The sequence below is a fragment of the Sarcophilus harrisii genome, chromosome 1, assembly GCF_902635505.1.
Source record: "Sarcophilus harrisii chromosome 1, mSarHar1.11, whole genome shotgun sequence".
Lineage (NCBI taxonomy): Eukaryota > Metazoa > Chordata > Mammalia > Dasyuromorphia > Dasyuridae > Sarcophilus > Sarcophilus harrisii.
The window spans coordinates 132,907,207-132,930,217 of NC_045426.1; positions in this window are offsets into that span (position 1 = coordinate 132,907,207).

Consider the following 23,011-nt stretch of genomic DNA (forward strand, 5'->3'; position numbering starts at 1 on the left):
AGAGCTTTATAGCTGGAACAAACTTTGGTGATCAGTCTAAACATCTCCAAAATTCCAAAATTGAGGAAATTGAGGTCCATTCTTTCTCCTGGGGATAGGTTGATTTTCATACGCAATTCTTCCTTCCCTGCTAGTATTTGGAAGACTTTCATATGGGTCATGATTAATTGCCAAGATAATATATGTAAAATACACTGTGAACATTAAGTTATTATACAGAAGTCAGCTATTTACTAAGAATGATTATCAGAAGCTTCCTGGAATATGACAGGGTGCATTCTTGATTTTAATTAATAAGGTGAGAACAACCAAAGATGCTTACATTCCACCCCATTCTCCACCCCTCCCCAACTCCTTGCTAATGCAAATTGGAGGCTTCTAGAGGATATGCTCGTTGAAAATTTATCCTGTGGTGAAGGGAAAAGACAGCATCTCTAGGCCTAGAATTTTGGCTTTCAATGTGGACAGATGGATATATATATATATATATATATTATCTTGGCAATTAATCATGACCCATATGAAAGTCTTCCAAATACTAGCAGGGAAGGAAGAATTGCGTATGACACCCCATTCTCCACCCCTCCCCAACTCCTTGCTAATGCAAATTGGAGGCTTCTAGAGGATATGCTCGTCAGTACTAATATTTATTAGTCTTATCCTGTGTGGCCCCAGGAAAATGTCACAGGATTTCCTACTTTGGGTCAACTGGTCAGTACTAATATTTATTAGTACTATATTTGTACAGTACTATCCATTGCTGTCCTATATCTCACTTGGTGTTCCTTGGGAGAACAAATCATCAGTACTAAAAGAGATTTAGGAGTGTCCCTTTGGTAATGGATACAGTTCTGTTATCTTTATCCATCCATCCATCCCCATTGTTAAAAGACTCATCTTCCCCACTGATTCAAGGTCTATTTACAGAGGAATAATATCAAGCTGCACAAGGTCCAGACAATATTTGGAGTAATCATGGGTAAGGAGGTATGTTCTGTGTCCATGTAGATTCCATATGATCATACAGATCTATCTAGATATATAGCTCACAGAGAAGTGTGATTTTTAGAACTTTTCCCACTCACTCACAACTTTTTCCACTCACAAAGGGAGACTTTGATTTCTGCCAGGAGAAGCAGAAGATGTCTCCTCAGAGAAATAAAGAGATTTAACTCTAGAATTATATTTAATCCCCTAAATATTGTTTAACTAAAGGAAATTATTTATAAATTCAATATAATGTGTGCGTGTGTAAATATGTTAACCTCTTATACAGTGACTACAGAGGTGGTTGTTGTTTGTCCTTCCTTCTTGAAGAGGACCATGACATCAGGGAGGGAATGCCATGACATGCAAGTGAATTGGATTTAAGTGAGAAAGGGCTGGGCAAGGTCACTTGCCTTATTTTCCCCTGCAAAGTCATCTGGGTCCAGTGACCAGATATAGATGAGGATGACCAGAAATGGCCCTGGATGAAATGGGAGACCTCGGCCTTTTTAAATTAAGGTCTTCAACAGGTATCAGTCTGACTGAGGTCTCACCTATTCAGTGATTAAGGCTAGGTAGCAATTTTTACCTAATTATATATATATATATATGGAAAATCCTCAGGATTTCTGGCCAAAGCAGAAATAGTTGCTATTTACATTTAGTCTAAGTCAATCAGGACCCAAAAAGTGATGAAATAGGGCTTGGCCTGGGACCTACTGGGGCCAATCAATGAGAATCAGAGATTATACGCTGAAATGGCAAATAAGCTCATTTATCTAAGCTGATATCAAACAGAAATTACAAGAGGCATACAGATGATAATATACCAAATAATACACAGGGTGAAAACTCTCTCATGGAAGCAAGATATCTCAGTTCAGTTGTGAAATAGTGCCAGATCTCTCCTGCGGAGAAATTTCCTCAGAGATAGTAAGCAGGAATAGAGATACAACTAAGATGCTGGATCCTTTACATGCCATTTTCTTTCCAGGGTCTTTCTCTCCTTCAGGAACCTACAGAAAGTTCCAAACTGACCCTCTTCTTTCTCAAAGCTGAAAGTCAGAAAGCCACAATCTCTCTTCATCCAAACTCTTACCAGCCACAATATCAGCACCAGCAGGGACTTCTGAGCTAATATAATCTAACCTATACCTGAACAGCAATTTATTTTACCGTGTCCTTGATAAATGGTGACCTAACCTTCATTTGAAATTGTCTAGTGGGATGATTGTGATAAGGTAAAGATTTTTATGAATGGATTTCTGAGAAATCCCTTTCTACTTTGAACAAAGTCTAGTTGCTAGAAAATTTTTATTTAGAAAAATGCAATAACATTATTTTTATATAAATTCTATTTATTATTATTTACAATTCCATCTCTCTCCATCTCACATCCACTGTTCCAATTTCTGTCCACCACAATAAAGCAGGAAAAAAAACTTAGCCCCTCATCCAAATGATAGCCCTTCAGATTCTTAAAAACATCTATTGTTGCCCATCCCTCTCTCTCAGATCTTTTCTTCAGGTTAAACAGACTCAGTTTCTTTGCCCAGCCTTTGAATGGCATAATTGTGAGTCCTCATTATCCTACTTGCTCTACTCTGAACATGCTCCAATTTATCAATATCCCTCCTAAAATGTAGTGTCAGAATTGATCACTATATGTATCTTAATTAAGACTTAGACATGTTATGTAAATTCCCAGTCCAGATCTTCTCTGACCTGCAACCTTCTCAATGTAGTCTGGTTGGGGAAGAGCATAACATTATTTTTATCTCCCGTATTCTGGTTTCTATGACTCTTTAAGGAAGCAAAAATGTTACTATTTTGTACTGCTTATGCATATGGAACTTTACAGTCTACTGAAACCTCATCACCCTGTTTAGATAAACAAAGGGATTGCTTCTCTTCTCTTTTCTTGTAAAGTTAATTTTATAAGCCAAGTGCAAGACTTTCCAACATTATCTATCTATCTATCTATTAGATTCATCCCCTTATTTATCCCTTTCATTAAGATTGTTTTGGATCTGTAAGTTGTCAATCAATGGATTATTTATGTTGTGATATGGGGTTGACTCATACAAAGAGTTCCTCTATGTGAAAGATAATAGGGAGCTGATTCCTGTAATATAGTGATGATTTATGAAAGAAGGACTTTGGAAAGATTGTGGAGCCTGTCCAGACATTTTGAAAGTGATTGATTAATCAGTGTTGAACAGGAGCACTTGATTGGCTATGAAGACATTCAAAAAAGTTCCTTAGCTTTAGTTACTCTCTCAGCCTCATTGCTCTTGGGTCAAATTGGTAATCAGTAAAGAAACTAATGTCTATGACCTTGTGAGTTTGAGAGGTTTGGAGGGCTCCTCTGCATCCCATTCTTCTACAGTCAGTGTTTACTGGATGGATGCTTTGAGGAGTAAGGAGCAATATTTGGAATTCAGGCCTTCAGATCTGCAGCTCAGTGGTGGTTGAGACATGCTATATTTGGATATCAACTTTATGGAAATATTGTCATGTGGGAACTGAACTAAATTTTGATCCTACTCTCCTAGAAAATGAACTAGTGGAGAGACTACACACTGAGGTTTGGAGGGAAGAAAAATATTTGTTTGTTCTCACTATATCTGTGAATCAAATATTCCTTTGTAAAAGCTATTCTGATATTAAGTGGCTGAATGCAACCAGTAGTGCTAGACACTATCCCCCTAACAAACTGGGAGCATAATCCTTGTATCAGTTTGAACCTATGGCAATAGAGAAAAATTTGCTTTCAGAGTAACCTGGATTCTGAAAGGGATGCAGTCTGCATGAGTGAGAGAGAGAGAGAGAGAGAGAGAGAGAGAGAGAGACAGATAGATTGATAGAAACACAGAGAAATAGAAAGATAGAAAGAGAGAGACAGCGACAGAGAAAGAGGAGACAGAACATACTTATTATATATATATTTTTTTTTATTTAATAGCCTTTAATTTACAGGATATATATACATGGGTAACTTTACAGCATTAACAATTGCCAAACCTCTTGTTCCAATTTTTCACCTCTTACCCCCCCCCCTCCCCTAAATGGCAGGATGACCAGTAGATGTTAAATATATTAAAATATAACTTAGATACACAATAAGTATACATGACCACAACATTATTTTGCTGTACAAAAAGAATCAGACTCTGAATTATTGTACAATTAGCTTGTGAAGGAAATCAAAGATGCAGGTGTGTATAAATATAGGGATTGGGAATTCAATGTAATGGTTTTTAGTCATCTCCCAGAGTTCTTTTTCTGGGTATAGCTAGTTCAGTTCATTACTGCTCCATTAGAAATGATTTGGTTGATCTCGTTGCTGAGGATGGCCTGATCCATCAGAACTGGTCATCATCTAGTATTGTTGTTGAAGTATATAATGATCTCCTGGTCCTGCTCATTTCACTCAGCATCAGTTCGTGTAAGTCTCTCCAGGCCTTTCTGAAATCATCCTGTTGGTCATTTCTTACAGAACAGTAATATTCCATAATTTTCATATACCACAATTTATTCAGCCATTCTCCAACTGATGGACATCCATTCAGTTTCCAGTTTCTAGCCACTACAAAAAGGGCTGCCACAAACATTCGTGCACATACAGGTCCCTTTCCCTTCTTTATAATCTCTTTGGGATATAATCCCAGTAGTAACACTGCTGGATCAAAGGGTATGCACATTTTGATAACTTTTTGAGCATAGAACATACTTATTATAACAATTCATTTGTAAATTTGATAAGGTTCTAGCTAAGCCTTCATCAAGTCCACCAGAGGGTAAAGGGTAGATATCCAGATCAATTCATTAGAAAATTCCCTCCTCTCTGATATTGAACCCACATCAGTGAGTTATGATCTAGCCCATCTATCTGCATCTTGTCCACATAAAGAGCATGTGATACGGAAGTGTTTTGCTGAAATCTAGGTATGCAATATAGAATTCCACTGATGTATGTCTAATAACAGAACAATAAAAAAGAATTGAAATTAGTTTGGAAAATGTTCTTCAAGATATCATGCTGCCTTTTAGTGATCACTACTTCTCTATTAAAATGTGCACAAAAATTTTGAATGATGTGTGCTAGAGATTTGCTAGGAATCAAAAGTTCACTATCTCATATATTCAAATTCAACTTTCTTCTCGTTTTTAATATTGACATCTGTTATTTTCTAGTCCTATGATATCTATATTTCTCTCCATAATCTTTTAAATTTATGCAATTTGTTATAAAACATTAATCCCAAAGCTTCATATTCACCTAAATTTGAATACTACTCACTAACCCTTTATCAAACTGGGAGCACACTGCTTATATCAGTTTGAGCCAATGTCAATAAAGAAAAAACTACTTTCAGGACATCCTGGACCCTGAAAGGGATGTAGCCTGCATGGGAGAGAGACAGAGAAAGAGAGAGAGACAGAGAGACAGAGAGACAGACACAGACACAGACAGACAGAGAGACATAGAGACAAGAGATAGACTCAAGCAGAGAGACAGAGAGACAGACAGACAGAGAGACAAGAGACAGAGACAAGAAGAGAGAGACAGAGACAGAGAGACTAGAGACTGAGACACAGAAAGAGATAGAGACAGAGAAAGTGAGAGAGGCAGAGACAGAGAGAGCTAGAGAGATAGAGAGAGACAGAGAGACAGGAATAGAGAGACAGAAACAGAGAGACAGGGACAGAGAAACAGAGAGACAGAGAAATAAGAGAGAAACATAGAGAGACAGAAATAGAGAGAAAAAAGAGATACACACACACATACTCTGATTCATACAAATGCACATCTACCCATATTTGCATACAGTATTTGTTTATGAAATACTGATTGATCCATTTAAGAAACCTTTATTAAATGCCTACTGTATGCCAGGATGAGCATGTTTCATTAGAAACAAGCCAGGTGATGACACAGAAGCAAAAGGATTGCACTTTCAAAGACCTACTAATTAAAGATTCCTAGACTCTTTAGATAAAAAGCACTTATACATCACTTCATCCAATACTTTCATCTTAGAGAAAAGTAAAGCAAGATCTAAGGGTTGCCTAGTTAGCAACAGAGCCAGGATCTGAAGAGATGTTTCCTGACCCTCAGATCCAGTCCTTGTGTTGTCTTCATTTACCTTGTGATTGCTTTGTTTTTTAATAGCATGTCCAACAGGGTTTGCATAGGCACCTGAATTTGCAGTTTGTTCCTCTGCTACACCAATGTTTTCTCTTATTAGCTCCGAGATTTACCATGTCTCTGGAGGTTCTTTTATTTTGGTTCCCTGTATGCTATCAGCCCAGTATTCATTCAGCTATAAGTGCTTGGATATATCTGGCCTTAGTAGATAGCTCTGATAATAATCTTCTTTTCTCCACTTATGTTTGCTTCAGTCTATCATCTCTTTTTATTCAGACTTTTTGACACTGAAGATCTTTCAACTATTCACCCATAATTCTGCATTCCAATCTTATCCCTGCTTGATTCAGTAACATAAAATCAAAAATTTCACTTGCTATTATGATTGTTAATCAATCTGTTAATATAAAATTGCTGCTATAATCATTGATTGATTCATTAACACAAGATCAATTTTAGCTTACTTTTCCAATTATCAGCAGCTCTATAACCACAGTTACTGATTAGCAACAGACCTCCAGAGATCACAATCTTCACACCATAAAGTGTCTTTTATCGTCTTTGGTCCAGTGGATCTGGATTTTTTCTACTTGTTCAATGTTATTATCATGCATGGCAATAGCTAGAAAAATCAGCAAGGCAGATGACTGCAATGTGGAAGAGAAAGGCTGAAGATGGGTCTCATATCGGGCAAAGAACAAATCTTGACACTGATTCTTACTTATTACCTGTGTGATTGTGGACAAATCACTTTCCTGGGCTTCAGTTTCCTTATCAGTAAGATAATGGCCTTTGATATACCTTCCAATGTTAAGTCTTGATCTAAGTCTAATTCTTGTTATCCTTGATAACATAAGGCAAACAAGGCCATCTTTTGCCTCTATTCTTTCCTAACCCTAAATTACTAACTGGGTGTGACCTCCAACAAACTTTGGAGAGAATTTGGAAAGATCTAGCTTAAAAAAGGCCAGGGTCTCCCACTGTATCTGGGCCATCACCAGTCCTCCTAATCTGTGTCTTGTCATTGGAATCTGATGATCTGAGGAAAGATTTTGCACAACCCTGCTTCACTTAAATCCAATTCACTTGTAAGTCAAGACATCACCCTTCTGATGTCATTGATCTTCTTCCAGAAGGAAGGAGTAACACATGCTATGTTCACTTTTTTCTTTTTTTTCTGTTGTAGTTTTTTCCCCTTTTGTTCTGATTTTTCTCCCCCAACATGATTCATTTTTTAAAAATGTGTATTTAATGGAAACATCAAGATTATACAGTGATCAATTTTGATGGATGTGGCTTTCTTCAACAATGAGATGATTCAGACCAGTTCCAATGATTTTGTAATGAAGAAAGTCATCTACACCTAGAGAGAGGACTGTGGGAACTGAGTATGGTTCACAACAAAGCATTTTTCACTCTTTTTGTTGTTGTTTGCTTGCATTTTTTATTTCTCATTTTTTTCATGTTTGATTGGATTTTTCTTGTATAGCAAGATAATTGTATAAATATGTGTGTATGTTGGATTTAACATATAATAGATTACTTGCCATCTAGGGGAGGAAATGGGGGAAGGGAGAAAATTGGAACACAAGGTTTTGTAAGGATTTATGTTGAAAAATTATCCATGCATATGTTTTGAAAATAAAAAGCTTTAATTAAGGAAAGAAATGTGTATTAAAAATTCATGTACATATATAACCAGAAAAAAGAGAACAAAAAGATGAAAAAAGAGAGATGGGATGAAAGAAGGATCAATAACAATAACAAACTCCTCTGATGCAGTTGTCAATAATTTTAGAACCCTGCCTTGTTCTGGGGAAGAACAAAATCGTTCATTCTTTAATTCATCCATTTTATATATATTTAGGCCTTTTATATATATTTAGGTAGTATTTTAATTGCTGAAGAAATTACAAAATTAAAGTATCTAAAATTAAAGTTTTATAATTTTATAGGGGAATTAAAACTTGTATAATAGCAATAATATGAATTAGAATATGGTAAATGTATATATTTACAGTACCCTGCCATAAGAGCTCAGAGTAGGAAGAAAGCACTTGACCACATCAATAACGATGCTCTAAACTACAGCAGAAGGCAGATAGTCCTTGTCCTGGGATCACCAGTCATACCCAGATTGTGCCATTATAATAAAAGTCATGTCTATAATTTAAGGTTTATAATATACTTTTCCTTGAACAACCCTGTCAGTATTATCATATCTATTTTACAGATGAAGAAACTGAGGTGTTAAATGACTTATTCAAGGTCAACAGTCTTAGAGTCAAAATTGTCTTGACTTTAAGGCCAGTGCTCCTTCAGCTATACTATACTATAGCCTAGGGCTTTCTTCCTGCCCTAGCTCCTGAGATAATATAGTAGTTCAGACTATTTTTTCGTAACTGCATTTTAACTTTTATCTGTTCCTTTAGATGATGCTTCTGCTTATTGCCTCCTACTCATATTGGATATCTGAACCATTGGCCATCAGTCATATACTCTGATTATACAGTAGTTCTTTTTCTTTTGGCTTATTGGATACCTCAAATATGAGAATATCTACCTTGACTCCTCTGCTCAGATCCTAAGCATTGTCTCCTCTAGTTTAGCCTTATATTCTGAACTCTGACTTCAACTGTGCCCTCAGATGACTACATGATTCCCCTCCCCTGCCCGGCACCCCAAGCAATGACTGATTTTCTCTGCTCTATTTCATGGTTACACAGAACCTAATGGCAATTTGGTGATTTCATGGATAGAGTGCTGAGCCTGGAGTCAGGAAGACCTGAGTTGAAATGTGACCTCAAACATTAACTAGCTATGTGACCCTGAGCAAGTTACTCAAACCTGTTTACCTCGATTTACTTATCTCTAAAATTAGCTAGAGAAGGAAATGGCAAATCATAGTATCTTTGCTAAGAAAATCCCAAATGGGATCACAAAGAGTTAGGCACAACTGAAAAATGACTGAATAACAACAACAAAGCCAAAACAACAACTAGCCTTACTCATTTAACTTTAGTTTACCTGAACATCCAGATGGAAGAAAAGCAACTATCATGATTGATAATGAGCGTCTAGTTGAGCATAGAATTATCAAAGTAGTAAGGGTTAAAGAAACTTAGGAAAGCTCTTTTCTTTCTTATTTTTTAAAATATATTTTAGCTGGAATTCATTTGTGGGCAATTTGTCAAAGTGCATTCACCTTTAATTGTCACCTAACTTTGCTAGGAATATACCAATATCTCTGTTCCCTTGAGTTCAAATATTTAAAAAAGTACCTCATTGTGACTATTGTGACACTGTGGGATTTTCAAAAGAAAAGGGACACTTTTTCTTCTGTTTCCTTGGTAGTCCTTTTTATGACTTGGGACTCTCCTTGGCAGCTGGTTTAAATAGTCTGGTAACAAGCGGGTATTGAGTATTTTTGGTTCCTCCACTGTAAGATAAGGGGGTTGAACTGAGGATTGCTTTCTCAATCTTACATTCTGTGACAATGGGTATTCAGAGAACTGTGACATGGATTCATTGGTGGATACTTTGTTGTTCAGTCATTCCTGTCCTGTCCAATTCTTCATGACCCTGTTTGGGGTTTTCTTGGCAAAAATACTAGGATTGTTTGCCTTTCTTTCTCCAATCTTATTTATCAGATGAGGAAACTGAGATGAACAGGATTAAATGACTTGCCTAGGATCACAGAGTCTAGGGCCAGATTGGTACTTAGGCTTTTCTGACTCCAGGTCCAGCACTCTAGCTTTTGTGCTGTGGAATATACTAAAGAAATACAAAATGCTGTCTCTGCCTGTGGGGAATGAACTTTTCTCACCTACTGTTTCTCATTTTCTTGTTTCATTTCTCCTTCTGCATACTATCCATAAATGATAACCAAAGTGATTGCTGCCTAAATATACCCAGTTCCAAAGGCTGTTCTTTTTTGAGCTTTATTATCGTTTTCTTGAATAGAGTGGTTTTGCCTTTTTACCAATTGCCACAGTATTCTGCCAGTTTTGAAGGACAAAGGGGCAGGAAAATGATAGAGAGGAAGGACTTTGTTCACTCCTCATAAAAAGGATCAGGCAGAGACATTCCTTTGTAGCTTTGTTATTTTATGCTTCATATCTCATTTTTTACTTTTTCTTTAATACCAATGGTAAAGGTTTTTGTTTTTATTTTTAAACCCTGGAATTATCTCAGTTGAATAAGAGAAAGGGGGATTGGCTAGTACTTCTTTCATGGCAATTGAAAAATCATATACAGCTATCTTGGGTTTCAGGATTAGGTTGGTAATTATGAGGAGAAAGAAATGCTTTGGGATTTTGATTTGGTTATACAATGATAGTTTCTTCATTTCACAGGATATCTACAATCAGATTAGAGATTACAATCCTATGATATAATTAAAACATTATACAAGTAATTTATCAATTAGAGTAAACATATCTAAGCTTAAAAGCTGAGTGAGTGATGAGAAGAGGTGTGAACAGAATCAAGTAGAAACAGTCACAAAAATCTCATAAGAAATGTGAGTTTTATATTAGGTTTGGAAGGAGGTCTGGAACAATACTTTGGGGAAATTAATAAAAATGAGATCGGCTAATAGATTAAAAAGCCTTGAGCTGCAAACTGTTTTTGCCTTTGATAAATCTTAGGGACGTGTGGGATAGTAGTAACCACAAAAACTATCAGAGACTCTCGAGATAAGAAAATGGCAGAAAGACATTTATTACTATTTCTTGAGAAAGGGAAACCCTTCAGACAAGATGTCAGTTGTGGAGTGCAAAGCACAAACTGCAAAACACAAGATTAAATAGATTCTGAATGCAGAAGATCCCAACCCTCTCCCCTTCTCTCCTCCCTCCCTTTCTGTCTTTTTTCCCATTGTCTGGGAGAATACAGCCTTCCTCCAGAAACATATTAGTTAAAAAAAAAACAATTCTTAATTCAAATACCTCATGAGAGCTGCTGTACAATCAGATGAGAGAATTCTGTTACCTGAATTCCCAAAGCCATCATTGGCTTTAAAGGAAGTACTTAAATGCTAATTAAGAGTTTGTGGGAAACAGGAGAGAAATGTTCATCCAAGACAAACACCTGCAGCTTTTTAGCTATAGTTCAATTTGTTATTGTAAAGTCTCAAGATCATATTCCCATAAGAGGTCTTCACTCAGTTTATGCCATACAGGAAGACATGAAATAAAAATGGGATCTGAACAATATTTTTCAGGTAAGGGTCTGGACTGGAGTTTGGAGAAAGAAAGATGGGCTGGAGCCACAGAGACTAGATATGAAAAGGCAACAGCAATGCAAACTGCTATGGAAGTGGAAAGGAAGAGGCTGATCCAAGAACTGCTGAAAAGAATTGGCACTATTAAAAATGGAAATGAACTAATAAAAAACAAAGTATTTATTAAGTACTTATTAGATGCCAAGCACTGTTCTAGGTGCTGGTGATACAAAGACAAAACTTAGACTTACTATATCCCCAAAGAGCTTCTATATAACAGAGAAAGACAAAGCATATGGGACATTAGTGGTCAGGGAGAAGAGTTTTGGTCTGAAAAGTCACAAGTGATTGTGAGATGGGAGAGTTCATTGTCATATCCTTTTCAAGAATATCAGCCTTAAATTTATGACCAAAGAAGAACTAGAGATCACTATTGACCACAAAATAGAAAATTTTGATTATATCAAATTGAAAAGTTTTTGTACAAACAAAACTAATGCAGGCAAGATTAGAAGAGAAACAATAAACTGGGAAAACATTTTTACAGTCAAAGGGTCTGATAAAGGCTTCATTTCCAAAATATATAGAGAATTGACTCTAATTTATAAGAAATCAAGCCATTCTCCAATTGATAAATAGTCAAAGGATATGAACAGACAATTTTCAGATGATGAAATTGAAACTATTACCACTCATATGAAAGAGTGTTCCAAATCACTATTTATCAGAGAAATGCAAATTAAGACAACTCTGAGATATCACTACACACCTGTCAGATTGGCTAGAATGATAGGGAACGATAACACGGAATGTTGGAGGGGATGCGGGAAAACAGGGACACTGATACATTGTTGGTGGAATTGTGAACACATCCAGCCATTCTGGAGAGCAATTTGGAACTATGCCCCAAAAGTTATCAAACTGTGCATACCCTTTGATCCAGAAGTGTTTCTACTGGGCTTATACCCCAAAGAGATACCAAAAAAGGGAAAGGGACCTGTATGTGCCAAAATGTTTGTGGCAGCCCTGTTTGTAGTGGTTAGAAGCTGGAAAATGAATGGATGCCCATCAATTGGAGAATGGTTGAGTAAATTGTGGTATATGAATGTTATGGAATATTATTGTTCTGTAAGAAATGACCAGCAGGACAAATACATAGAGGATTGGTGAGACTTACATGAACTGATGCTGAGTGAAATGAGCAGAACCAGGAGATCATTATATACCTCAACAATGATACTGTATGAGGATGTATTCTGATGGAATACATGATGGGATTTCTTCGACAAAGAGAAGATCTAACTCAGTTTCAATTGGTCAAGGATGGACAGAAGCAGCTACACCCAAAGAAAGAACAGTAAGAAATGAATGTAAACTGTTTGCATTTTTGTTCCTCTTCCCGGGTTATTTATACCTTCTAAATCCAATTCTCCCTGAGCAACAAGAGAACTGTTCGGTTCTGCACACATATATTGTATCCAAGATCTTCTGTAACCTATTTAACATGTATAGGACTGCTTGCCATCTGGGGGAGGGGGTGAAGGGAGGGAGGGGAAAAATAGGAACAAAGTGAGTGCAAGGGATAATGTTGTAAAAAAATTACCCTGGCATGGGTTCTGTCAATAAAAAGTTATTAAAAAAAGGAATATCAGCCTTATTGATGTGGGGGGTTCAAGGTTAAGGCAGTTTTCAGACAATGGTAAATGGTGGATGATAATGAGAAACTTATCAAGAGTGCTTCTTGGGTTTGGATACTGCAAGATCTCTTCTACTTTTCTCTCTGATGTCATTAATGTGGACACTATTTTCTCTGAGGCAGATCTTAACCCCTCCATGCCTTCTCAGTAGAAGTTTTCATAATTTACTGTAATCAAAAATTTCATCATCTGGTGACCAATTTTCTAGTAATGACAATAGAAAGAGAATTTACATCCTCTCTCTCTCTCTCTCTCTCTCTCTCTCTCTCTCTCTCTCTCTTTCTCTCTCTCTCTGTCATCTTGATATATAGATACACACATAGATATATACTGATGAATGACATAGGTGATTGTGAGGGGGGAAGGCACCAAGAATTGGGAGAAGAAATCAGAAAAGGCTTCACATAGAAGGTGGGAATTTGAGAAAAAAAGGGGGATTCTAAGAGATAAAGGGAAGGAGGCAATGAATTCCAGGTCTGTTGGACAGCTTTTCAAAGACTGCAGAAAGGGGCAGTGAAATAGTTCATGTGAGAGAGGAAGAGCAAGGAGGTCTCTTAGATTGGACACAGAGTACATGAAAGAGGACAATGCAATGCAAATTTAAAAAGATAGGAAGAAGCCATATTGTAGATAAAGTTAAATGCCAATAGAGTAGTTCATGTTTGTAGAGGTGATGACAATGATGATGGTGATGAAAAATTTTGATGATGATGATGATGATGATTAAAATACATAATCTTAAATTTTTGAATAATTGGAAAGTAAGTACCCCAAAACAAGTCTGATCTCAGTTATCCAATGTACCAAGATAGAGTATCTAAAAGTACTCCATAGTTTACTGGCTTCTACACTTCCAAAGGAATTAAAGTAGTTTATTCATTCCAATATATTTGTACCTAACAGTTGACTACTCCAGATGGTCACATCTTCTCCAATTTCTGCTTCTCACTTTGGGAGCTTAATTGTGACTAGAATCTTTATCCTGCTTCCTTTGTGTCTAGCACCTTTCAAATCACTACATCTGCTCTTGGCCTTCCCTGGGGACTACCATGTCCCTTGGTTTTTGGCCAGACAAAAGAAGAAATGCCTGTGTTTAAAAACATAATTTAAGTATTTCAGGCTAAGTGGTACATTCCTTTGGGTTGATTTTTAGCATCATTCTTCATTTTACCAATAAAATACCAAGTCTAAAAAGCAAAGAATGGGTATGGCTTCTCTCTTAGTGAAACTTTTCTTTTAGAGTTTTGTATTAAGCTATGGGATTGATGAATGGATGGCACAAATGAACCCTTTCCAGGAGAGGAAAACCCTGATGGAACTGAATTTAAAAGACGTACATCTGAGTCCCACTTCTGCCATTTACTATGGCCTGACTTTGTTCAGGTCAATCAATCTTTTGGTCCTTAATTTATTTATTTATCACTTTATCTTCTACCTGCTATGAGGATCAAATAAGAAAATGTGTATGGAATTTGAAAGTATAAAGTGATACTGAAATGTAAGATGTAGTTATTAGTCTCATATTAATAACTATTCTTTGGTGTAACAATTCTATGTGTGATGATTAAACAAGTTTGAGAAACAGTTTCTAAGTGATTTAATCATTTTATTAACAAGACCAGCAAATTATTAATAAAAGGATGATCATTTGACCCTCTCTCTTGATATACTCTTTAAATAGTAAATATTTTTCAGGAGTAGCTATATACTCCAATTGGACAACACAGTAGAAGGTGGGCTATATTAAAATGAAAGGCTAAGAGTGATATCATTTCACTCTTGCATAGAGAAACTATCTCTATGTCAGGCTACCCAAAGCTCTTACCTATCTATTCAAAGAATACATACCCACCAAGCCTGAGAAAACACAATAGCTTCCACCAGGGTGAGGTTTTGAGCAAGAAAGTTAGCCCAATAACATTATCATCAATATCCTTCAAGAGATAGAACTCCAAAAATCAGGATTTTGGAAGAAGGGAGAGCTCTGAATCTCCTTAAGATATTGGTTATTAATAATCATTTCTCCTATATGTCCTATCACAGTCGTCTGCAAATGAACATTGCTTAAGTATCTTTTTATTTATTCATTCATTCACTCATTCAGTCTGTCCCTCATGGTACCTAGAAGGGTATTGGGTCTCTATAGGTTTTCAATAAGTACTTGATTGATGAGGGAGATGAAGGAAGGTCAGTGGGATACAGGGAAGGGTTACATGGCAACATGGAAAGCTGGCTTCTGAGTCAAAAGACCTCAGTTTAAATATTTCTGTCACTTGCTATCTATTTGATCTTGGAAAAATCAGTTTAACATCTCTGAGTAAGTTCCCTCATTTGTAAAATTAGGTGGTTGGGGTGTGTCTGAATCACCAGTTTTGCAGAAGCATCGAATATATTCCAGGATCTGAAAATACAGTGTCAAAATTTGCTATTGGGAATAGTCTTTCTTTTTCTTTTTTTGCAGCTGTATTTTGGAATGTCTATGTTGCTTCAGTAGTCCTAAGACTAGTCCAACAGTTTCATAAAGGTTCACTCTCTAATAATTTATATTATTTATGTTTTGATCATATTTCAAGTTTCTGAGGGCCTCACCATACATTTGTGTATTTCCCCATCACTACCAAATATCTAGAACATTTTAGGACTCAGTTTTGACAGACAGTTGCTTAAAAATTCTTCACAACTGATTTGGTAATCAAGAAATAGTAAAAAGATCCACTTAACTTTGAATGTTCTTTTATTAATAATGAATTTTCCCTATTTATTATACTAAATTACTTAAGTGATGAAGAAGCCACTCAAAGGAATGTATTTTTTTTTGCAAATGCTTTTATTTGCATAACTCATTGTTTGCTTTAGCAAGTAAGCTCCAAATGTAAGGCTTTTATTTAAAAAAAAAAACTATTTAAATTTTTTCTCCTAACTACTTTCACTGAATTTAAAAGCATGCAATTTAGAATGAGTTTAAATCCTAAATGTAATCACTCTCTTCTTCCAGTCTTAAATAATCTACTCATTTACATAATCTATATATGTTTTTTATAGAAACAAGTGGATTTATTTTACTTTGCTTCGTTGTGAGACATATAAAAACATTTCTAAAGATGTGGGAATTTCCAGTTTCTAGTTCTTGGCACTGCCAATGGAGTATCATTTACACTTGCTTGGAAATAGTATTTGACAAATTTACAGAAGAATCCAAGGAGGGGAAAAACAAATCTTGTCATCAGTCAAACCTAATATACTATCTGGGCAGAAAAACATACTCTAGAAGGAAGTTGATCCTGATTCTTGGTGGGGCTCCCAGTGGGTTACAGATCTTCAAAAATATGTACATCCAATACACTTTGACATACTCTTTGTAACTTTAATTACAAGAAAGTATCTCCCAATCCAAAACTCAGTGCTAATCTAGCTCAGAGATGTACGGAAATTTTATTTAAAAAAGATCAACTTATTTCACATAACAATGTTTTATAATTTTGGCTAGAGACATACAAGGGTCACCATTATTTTTGATGGTCTAAAGAAGTACCTGTGGCAGTGATTATTTCATTATTCTTATTTTTTATTAGATTGTATTATTCAAATAGAGTGGCTAATATTGGAAGATGCATGCCATCATAACCAATGGAATTATTTTGGGCCTCAGTAGCTTGTATTCAGGACTTAACAGTTGTAATGTTGATGGGGTGCAGATTCTAGGGAAAACATATCAGTAAGGAGATGACCTTAGAGTGCTTCTGTTCTAACAATCTGTCTGTCAATTATTGTAAAAGTCCTGTAGCCTAGGAATATAATAATATTTCTTTCCTTAGACTTTAGGGAAGATATATTAGTGATCCTGAGGCCCTCTGACCTTAAAGTACTATTGTTATAACAATCTGTCAATGATTCTGAAATCTTCTGGCATTAAAATAATCCTACAAACATTACTGACTGTCTGATATATAATCTGTTGGTCAGTGATAACCAAGTTCCACCATTCAAACCTACCTGTAAGCCATAAAATTAGTATGTAAGTAAGGAAGCTAATTTTGTCATACAAATCTATCTCCTTTCTCTTGTTTTTTTGCTAAATCCTTTTGGAATTTATCCTGCTTCAATTGGTGTTACAATTATAATAAACTTTGTCCATTGATTTGGAGTTGCATTCAAGTCTACAAATTCTTTTGAGATATTGGTTTGTGACCTCTAACCTTTTGGGGTTCCTTCTGAACCTCAACAATTTTACCTTATGTTGACTCTTATTTCAAGCCCTGTGTAGCTAGAACTATCTCTTCTCAAGTCATGGGCTGCTAGGTGATATTTGCCACAGTCATGCAGTCATGTCCCTACCACTTAAGGTGCTACTACTTAGTTTTGTCTGAGTTTGCAATATAGACTTACACTGTAGCTCCCATCTAGCTTGTCTAAACTCTGTATTTTCTGTTTCTAATCTTTATCCTCAGCATCATCCATCACCATAGATTATACACTTCTCAATAGTTGGAGCCATAATTCTTAATATCTGCAACCTGGTACAGAGAGAAAATCACTAGATTTAAAGTTCAGGGTTCTGGATTAAAATCTTAGATCTGATGATTTCTCCCTCTGGGACCATTTGCTACTTGGGATCATTTTCCTCAGCTCTAACATGAAAGAGTGAGACAAAATGGCCTCTGAGGTTCTCTCTGGATTTAAATCTATGATCCTTAGATTAGGGCAGCTAGGTGGTCCAGTAGATAGAGCACTGGGCTTGGAATCAGGAAGACTCTTCTTCATGAGTTCAGATCTGGTCTTAAACACTTATTAATCTCAATTCCCTCATTAGTAAAGAAAATGGCAAAGTACTTGAGTATCTTTGCCAAGAAAATTCCCCAAAAAGAGTCACAAAGAGTTGGACTCGATTGAAACAACTGAACAAAACATGAATTGTTGTGGGACATTCAGGATACAACTTAAATATCACTCTATGGTAATATTGTTCCTAGTAACTATTCATATGAAGCCAGAGAGGATCATAGGTCCATTTGCCATAACTGAAAAATTCATGTTGGTTGAAATCTGTGTCTTGAGGTAGAAGTTGAGTATTTCTTCTACCTGAATGAATTAAGGTAAACCAGGATGTTCGACTGTCCCTGTTCTGGATCATTTTGTTATCAATGTATCAGGAAAACTTGAGTTTTTGAACCACTTTCTATCAGTTAGGTGAACAGAATAAAATAAGTGAGGGCCAGTATACTGTCCCTTAGATTTTTTGTGTTGGCTACTCCCTTCTTCTATAATTGTCATGTGAGTTATGGTACTCAGACTGTAACAACTGGAACTTTTCAAGCAGACAAAGAGGGACTTAATAGTAAGTCAATACAATAGATTCATATTCACATGGCAAGTGGTATAAACATTTCATTGGTTCCAAAGGGTAATTTTTCATTGCTCTAATACACATTCTACTCCCAAGCCAATTAAGGTCACCTGCAGCTGAGCTGACATTTTGGAACCAATGAATCAATATTTGGAATATGTTTGTGTCTCAGTACAACTTGTAATACTATAGTTATAGGATAATTAATGAAGCCAATGGCTAGTAAGGGTTTGTTAGTCAATGAGGTACCCCAAACTCTCAAATAATAATAATAATGATAACTGAATATACATATATGTATACACATGTATGAATATGTGAGAGAAGCAGAGAGAGAGAGATTGAGCACTTTATATACAGTATATCACTTAAGGCTCATCACACATTATTTCCCATCTGACTGCACTATTCTAAACTTTATCTTATTCTCTGGAATGACAGCTTTCCATGAGATCACACCAAACCAGAGACCCTGGAGATCCTTCCTCCTTCTGATTAGGAAGGTATATATTAGAGGTTCCTCTCAGATTCTCTATTTAAGGAAGGAACCTAAGGTAATGAGCCCTTTATTTCTCACCTAGTTGCACTTCATCAAATCCTTGGAACTGAGTACCCTATCCTCCTTTTTTGCTTCTTCTCATATATTTTCATTCCATGTTAGACTGTGAGCTTCCTGAGAGGAGAGACTAACTGTTGCTATTTTTTGTATCTCCATCACTTAGTTCAGTGCCTGGCACTGTATGTAGAAAGTTAATAAATAATATTTATTGACTGATTGACATTGCTGTGGATAATGCATTTTAGTAAAATTGTCATGCATAGAATGCAATTTCATTGAGGGCAGGGATTGCTTATATCTTTATATCTTCAAGACTTAGCACTAAGCCTGATAGATAACAGGTGTAGAAAATACATAATATACAAACAAATCAATAAATTGAAACCACTATTTTGTAGATGAAGAAACTAAGACTCATAGAGTGTCCTGCCCAATGTAACATAGATAAAATGTATCAGAACTGGGATTTGAACTAAGATTTTCTTGCTTCTATGTCCATATGCTTTTTACTATACCACATTGCCTTTTCATAACAATCAGAACAGAACTAATGTGTTGGGTGTAGAATACTAAGGAAATAGAGGCAGTTTGGTTGGTGTAGGAGAGCCAGATGATCTGAGTTCAATTCCCTTCTCTGCCACTTACCTCCTGTATGACTTTGAGCAAGTCCCTTAACTACTTTGTTCCTCAGTTTCTTCATCTGAAAAAATAGGAGGGTTAGATTATAAACTCCTTGAAAAAGGGAACTATCTTTTGACTCTTTTTGTATCCTTAGCACTTAGCACAGTGCCTGGCACATAGAATTTGGTACCTAGCCCTCAATATAGGCTTATTAAATTGAATTGGCCTCTAAGGTTCCTCCCAATCCAAAATTTATGATCTTATGATTTAATGAAATAGGTTTATGTTAGAGATGGAGACTTTTATAAAAGAGATAAAACAAAAACAGATTTCATTTAGGTCTAGCTCAGACAAGCTCTTGTTAAATTAAAATCTCAATGTGACAGTGATGTGGAGTTGAAGAGCTGAATTAAAGGATCTGGTCTTTCTCTCTGCTTTCCAGGTCATCCCTGACAAAACAACCAAAAAGTTATTCTTAGAACTATAATGTCCAGACTAGCTCTCTGGAGGACTTCAGGATCAGCCAGAGTAAGGATAAATCAAAATCGTTGGTCTTTAGGGGGAGAAGTGAAGGAGGCAGCCAAGTTGCCAAGAAGGTTGCCAAAGATGTATCCTGGATTCTGGAACCGGAGTCTCCAGCCTCTCTCCTCCTTGTCCTGTGGCCAAGTGACTCTGACTTCTCTCCCCAAGCCCTCCAATCCTTGCCTCTGATTATCTCACTACCAAAACATTCAGCAAGCACCAATGGTGAGGAGAGCCATCACATCACCATCTCATTTAAATATGTATATAGAGCCATTATCTCACATTAAATAGGTAATTAGCCATAAGTGCTCTCTTGTCTGATTCAAACATACCTTCAGAGTTTCAACCCTCTACAAGAACCATATAAGGAAGGAGTTTCCCTGGAATACATTGTTGTTAGAAAAAGTTTTACCCAGGTTAGATGCTGGTAGGAACTTAAGTTGTAGATGAAACTGCTCAATTACCAAGTTTCCAGTATCCCTCTGAAGGTGTTGCAACTAAGCTATTTTCTTTATCTAATCTAAAATTAATTTATAACACCGTACACCAAGATAAGGTAAAAATGGGTCCATGATCTAGGCATAAAGAATGAGATCATAAATAAATCGGAAGAGCATAGGATAGTTTACCTCTCAGACCTGTGGAAGAGGAAGGAATTTATGACCAAAGAAGAACTAGAGATCACTATTGTCTACAAAATTGAAAATTTTGATTATATCAAATTGAAAAGTTTTTGTACAAACAAAACTAATGCAGGCAAGATTAGAAGAGAAACAATAAACTGGGAAAACATTTTTACAGTCAAAGGGTCTGATAAAGGACTCATTTCCAAAATATATAGAATATTGATTCTAATTTATAAGAAATCAAGCCATTCTCCAATTGATAAATGGTCAAAAATGAACAGACAATTTTCAGATGATGAAATTAAAACTATTACTACTCATATGAAAGAGTGTTCCAAATCATACTGATCAGAGAAATGCAAATTAAGACAACTCTGAGATACCACTATACACCTGCAGTTGGCCAGAAAGACAGGGAAAGATAATGCAGAATGTTGGAGGGGATGCGGGAAAACAGGGACACTGATACATTGTTGGTGGAATTGTGAACACATCCAGCCATTCTGGAGAGCAATTTGGAACTATGCCCCAAAAAGTTATCAAACTGTGCATACCCTTGATCCAGAAGTGTTCCTACTGGGCTTATACCAAAGAGATACCAAAAAGGAAAGGGACCGTATGTGCCAAAATGTTTAGGCAGCCCTGTTTGTAGTAGCTGAAGCTGGAAATGAATGGATGCCCATAATTGGAGAATGGTTGAGTAAATTGTGGTATATGAATGTTATGGAATATTATTGTTCTGTAAGAAATGACCAGCAGGACAAATACATAGAGGATTGGTGAGACTTACATGAACTGATGCTGAGTGAAATGAGCAGAACCAGGAGATCATTATATACCTCAACAATGATACTGTATGAAGATGTATTCTGATGGAAGTGGATTTCTTCGACAAAGAGAAGATCTAGCTCAGTTTCAATTGATCAAGGATGGACAGAAGCAGCTACACCCAAAGAAAGAACACTAGGAAATGAATGTAAACTGCTTGCATTTTTGTTCTTCTTCTCAGGTTATTTATACCTTCTAAATCCAATCCTCCCTGAGCAACAAAAAAACTGTTCGGTTCTGCACACATATATTGTATCCAAGATCTTCTGTTATCTATTTAACATGTATAGGACTGCTTGCCATCTGGGGGAGAGGGTGGAGGGAGGGAGGGGAAAAATCGGAACAGAAGTGAGTACAAGGGATAATGTTGTAAAAAATTACCCTGGCATGGGTTCTGTCAATAAAAGTTATTTAATAAAAAAAATAAATAAAACCATAAAAAAATAAAATTAATTTAATTTCTAGACTAGTCATTAGACACATCTTCAAGAAGATTTTCTTTCTTTCTCTTTCTTCTTTCCTCTCTCTCTCCCTCCCTCCGTCCCTCCTTTCTTGCCTACCTCCCTCCCTCCCTCCTTTCTTGCCTCCCTCCATCCATTCCTTCCTCTCTTCCTCCCTCCCTCTTTTCCTTCCTTCCTCCTTCCCCTCTCTCCTTCTTTCCCTTCCTTTTTTCTTCTTTCCTTCCTTCCTCCCTCCCTCCCTTCTTCCCTCCCTCCTTTCTTCCCTTTCTTATAGATTTGGTCAATCTAATGGGTGTCAAATTTTATGTCAGAGTTATTTTAATTTACATTTCTCTAATTATTAGTGGTGTAGAACATTCTTTTCTATATAGCTATTGGTAGCGTTGATTTCTTCCTCTAAAAACTGTTTGTTTATATCCTTTGATCTTTTATTTTTATAAATTTGAATCAAATTATATGTCTTAAAAATTAAAACTTTATCTGAGAAATTTGCTACAAACATTCTCCCTCACATACACACACACACACAGACACACACACACACACACACACACACACACACAATTTCTTGCTTCTCTTCTAATTTTACCAGCATTGTTTTTGTTTGTACAAAATTTAAAAAAATGTAATCAGAACTGTACATGTTCTACTCTTATGAACCTTTTTACCTCTTTCTTATTCATAAACTCTTTGTCTATTGATAAATCTTAGGTAATTTCTTCCATGCTCCTCTAATTTACTTGCAATATCACCCTTTATGTCTAAATCTTGTATTCAGTTGGGCTAATTCTGGTATATGGTGTGAGATGTTTTTGCCAGACTATTTTCTAATTTTCCTAACAAATTTTATCAACTGGTGAGTTTTTTTCCTAATACTTGGTATCTTGGATTTATCAAACACTAGGTTCCTGTGCTCATTTGCTGCTATGATTATGATCCTAATCTATTTCACTGCTGAATTTTTTTCTTTCTTAGTCATAACCAAAA